Source organism: Calidris pugnax, unplaced genomic scaffold (assembly GCF_001431845.1).
Source record: "Calidris pugnax isolate Ruff unplaced genomic scaffold, ASM143184v1 scaffold276, whole genome shotgun sequence".
Classification (NCBI taxonomy): Eukaryota; Metazoa; Chordata; class Aves; order Charadriiformes; family Scolopacidae; genus Calidris; species Calidris pugnax.
In genome coordinates this window covers 1,476,399-1,480,675 of record NW_015091112.1, presented here as the reverse complement: position 1 = coordinate 1,480,675, position 4,277 = coordinate 1,476,399, and positions in this window count along the sequence as shown.

Genomic DNA, 4,277 nt, shown 5'->3' with positions numbered 1-4,277 from the left:
TTCCCCAGGTGGCCATGGAAATGAAGAGGGCTCAGTGCTTAGGCTTGGATGCCAGTGGGACATCAAAGCTGGGAGACCCGTGGTCCTCACCCCAAATGAAGAAAACTCATCCTTCAGCCTGGGTGGTCACTGGGACAAGTGGTGTGAGACATGTTGGCCACCTCTGGCTGGGAACAAAGATTTTGGTGGCTGAGCCTTCACAGCTGAGAACCCCCCACCCTGGGCAGGGACACATAAATGTGGCAGGCAGGGGAGGATCCATTTTTCTTGGAGAAATTCCAGTCCTGGCTTAAGGGTGATTTGATGAAGGGAAAAGGGCAACGCAGTGATTGTCTTCTATGTCTATATGACCTCCCCCGAGAAACTAGGAAATAAATGAATCCTTCAGACACAGCCAGAATGATGACGTTATGCACAACCATCTCACAGCAGAGAAACCTACTTATGTCCTCGCAGAGGTCATCTGGGAAGAGCAGAGGAAAGGAAGGCAGTGCTGGAAGGACACACGCGGTTGTGTCCGGGATGTGGCCATGGCAGGAGATGTGAGGAGGAGGTAGAGGAGGTTCTTCCAGTTATCAAGAACAGCCAAGGATGTTCTTTTAATTACCCACAACTGGAAATAAGAGGCAGGGACACAGTCCTCCAGGTCCCTCAGATGCTGGGGATAACGTTTCAGCTTAGATGGACAAAGAGCTACCAGGGTGGGACTGTCACCAGGAGGAGCTGGTTGGGCACCAGAAGGGAGTGTGATTTTGGGGAAGGTGATCACAAAGTGGCAGAATGTATTTTTTTCACAGACAGGGAGATGCAAGAGCAAGGACAGAGGGACATTGGATCCAAACTGGCTGATTTTGACAGACAGAGGGAAGCTGTGGGTAGCTCTGGGGCAGAGCCCTGCAGGTTTCTCCTGCCGGGAGGAAGGCAGAAACCACCACCACCCACCCCAGCGGTCCTGCTGCAAACCCAGGGGCAGCAACACAGGGCAGAGAGAGGTGGGAACCGTGTGAATCGTTACCCATTTTCAGCCAAAACCACCCTGTTGCGAAACCACAGGGGAAGGCATGAATGAGTTTCAGCTAACAAGGGCGGGAAGGCAACAGGAGAATCTATAAATACGTCAGAAGGCAAAGAAAGAGGAAAAAGGGTAACCAAGGGGTGACTCAGACAAGGCTAGTGCTGCTGTGTTCACAAAAAAGGTTCCTCCTTTCCTTTTTTTTCACCATCTGATTCACTTTAATTACATGTTAATCAAACCAAGGAGTGGAGCAGAAAGAAACCAGCTGGAGATGGCTTAGGTGGGATGGAGGAGATGGAGTCAGCACAGGTGGAGGACAGTCCTGTGGGAGGTGAGCAGAGGAAGCAATTGTGATGCTCTTCTCAGCCACCCCAGGTAAGGAAAGGTCCCATTGGGCAGAAACTGGCAGGCACAACATCTCTCTTTAAAAAGTGGGAATTATGCACCAGGAGCCTAACTTTGAGCCTTGGAAAGCTTCCAGAACAAATTATTAAACAAAGAGTTGATACAAAGCCAGAGGAGAAAGAAGAGAAGGTGAATTTGTCAGAAATAATTTGCCCAAACCAGAGTAACGTTCAGCTCAGGTTCCCTCTTGGGAATGTACCGTGATCAAGGTAAGGCTTTTGGAATAGTCCCACCTGACATTTCACAAATTTTCTTAATTAAGGAAATATGGGAAAGTGAACATAAGAACAACTGAGTAAAAGACACTTGGAGTCTCTGCTGATGGTTTTCAGCCAGACAAAGAGGAGATTTTGAGCAGTGTCCTCCCGGATCAGGCATAAAGGTGACCCCAATGATGGCTCAGGGAATGCACTTCTAAAAGATGCAGCTCGTGCTGGACCGCAAGCACCCAAGGGGACCGGGTGAGAATTCAAAACGACCTTGAAAAATCAGAGAAAAAAGCCTGAGCTGAACAAAATGAAATCCAATAAATAACAGCACAAACTGCAGCTCTTAGAGGAGCGATACCAAACGCTCGGTAGCCACCGGGGAGCTCTTACCAGGTGGCAGCACAGCAGAAATGGAGGAGGTACAGCAAGTCATCAAGGATGGGGATGGGAAATCTGCCGTTGGGAAAACACCAGCAGAAGGAGCAAATCTCTTTCCAGGATGCAATAACGAGACTGTTGTGTGTAAGCCAGAGGAGGAGGTAATTATTCGACTTTCCTCCATGCTGATAAAGCCTCAGTTGGAGCAAGTCTCCTATTTAGGGTACACTTTGGAAGAGATGTTAATTAATTAAAAAAAAAAAAAGATTAAGATACGAAAAAGCAGAAAGGTTGAAGGATTTAACTTTGTTTTGCCAGGAAGGAGAAGCTGCAATAAAGGCTCTAGGGTACAGCCAACTGCTACAAAGAGCAGATATTCAAGTTTTGCAAGAGGAAATCATATTAAATTGCAACAGGGCAGCTGCTCCATCCCCGTTAACCATCTAATTGCCTTTTTCTGTCCCTTCTCTCCCCAGCTCACCCTCTTTGGGGTGCAGAGACCGGAGCAGCACACCAAGGTTGAATACAGCAGCAGAAGGGTACCTGAGGCCCCGTTCTCCATCTCCATGCCTGATGCCCTCACCTGCCTGGGGTTCCCAGGCTCTGGCAGGGACACCTCAGCTGGACTGACTCAGCAGCACAGATTTCAGCAATTTTGGCATCACCGAGCACAGAAGCAGGGAAAAACGACCATGTCTCTTGCAGGAAATGAAGCAGGACAGGGGTCTGGAGCTGGATGGTCCAGTTTAATTAAGCAGCAGACCATGGGTGTGTGGCCACCTTTGGAGTGGGTCTTCTAGCCCCCTGCCCCAGCCCTTTGGACTCTAATCTAGGCTGAAGCTGTTGGGTATGCATCAGTTGAAAATAAACCCAGCAATAATTAAAACACTGTGCGACGCCTTTCCCTTTGGGGAGGGGAAAAAAAAAAAAAAAGAAAAAGAAATCTGTTTGTCTTTTTGGCCTGGTTTTCCTCATTTTTTTTTGCCACAGAAAACAATTCTCCTTAATGATGACTGTTCCACGTTCCCGCTCGTGTTCCTCGCTTTTGTTAATGGGAAGATTTAAATGCACCATTTAATACTGACATGGGCCAATGAACTCATGGTTACACTCGCACTCCCAGGCTGCGAGGAGGATGCACGATTCTATGACAGGCAATTAAAAATCCTATTATGGGATCATGGAATAAGAAGTAGACGATATATTAAAACAAGGAGCATGTTTAATTTATAAATCCAAGTTATTGCATGCTGTGAAGCGCTAGGGAGAGAAATGAATAAAGAAAGGACTTTGTAGAGCTGCTCGCTATTAAGTATTTTAAACAGCAATATATGTCTGGCTGTCAGAGCCTCCCAGCAGCTTCACATCGCAGGCAGCCCTCTGCCTCCCCTTCCTCTGGGGCAACTTGTTTCCTGTATTTCCAAATCCAATAAGAATTTTTGTTGCATTAGCCAAAAAAAAAAAAAAAAAAAACCAAAAACCACACCAAAAACCCCCTAACCTCATCATTAGGGACTCTTTGATGCTAGCAACCTGGCCTTGGGGCTGGGATGTAAAGTGGAATGATAGAGTTTCTCTATTAAAATTCAGCCCCGGTAATTAAAATTTAATAATAAAAGACCAGCTCAGCACCCAGACACTGCAGGGATTAATTTCTTGGGCGTGCTCCTGTCCCATGTGTGCCCAGTGCGGTGGCCCGAGGTGCTGCTCTCCTGGGAGCCGTCCACCGGGCCAGGAGAGAGCGGGCTGCCATGGGGGTCTTACTCCTGGTTTAATTTTTTTGAGGGAAACGGAGAGGTGTATCGTGCAAAACACATTAATAACTGCATGGATGGTGATTGCATGGATGGCTGTGTCCTTCCAAGAAGCTACAGGCTGGGGGCAGAGTGGCTGGAGAGCTGCCGGGCAGAAAAGGACCTGGGGGTGTTGGTCAACTGTCGGCTGAACAGGAGCCAGCAGTGTGCCCAGGTGGCCAAGAAAGCCAACAGCATCCTGGCCTGTATCAGGAACAGTGTGGCGAGTAGGGCCCGAGAGGTGATCGTCCCCCTGTACTGGGCACTGGTGAGGCCTCACCTTGAGTACTGTGTCCAGTTTTGGGCCCCCTACCATAAAAAAGACATTGAGGTGCTGGAGCGGGTCCAGAGAAGGGCAACAAAGCTGGTGAGGGGTCTGGAGAATAAGTCTCATGAGGAGAGGCTGAGGGACCTGGGGGTGTTCAGCCTGGAGAAGAGGAGGCTGAGGGGAGACCTTATTGCTCTCTCCAACTCCCT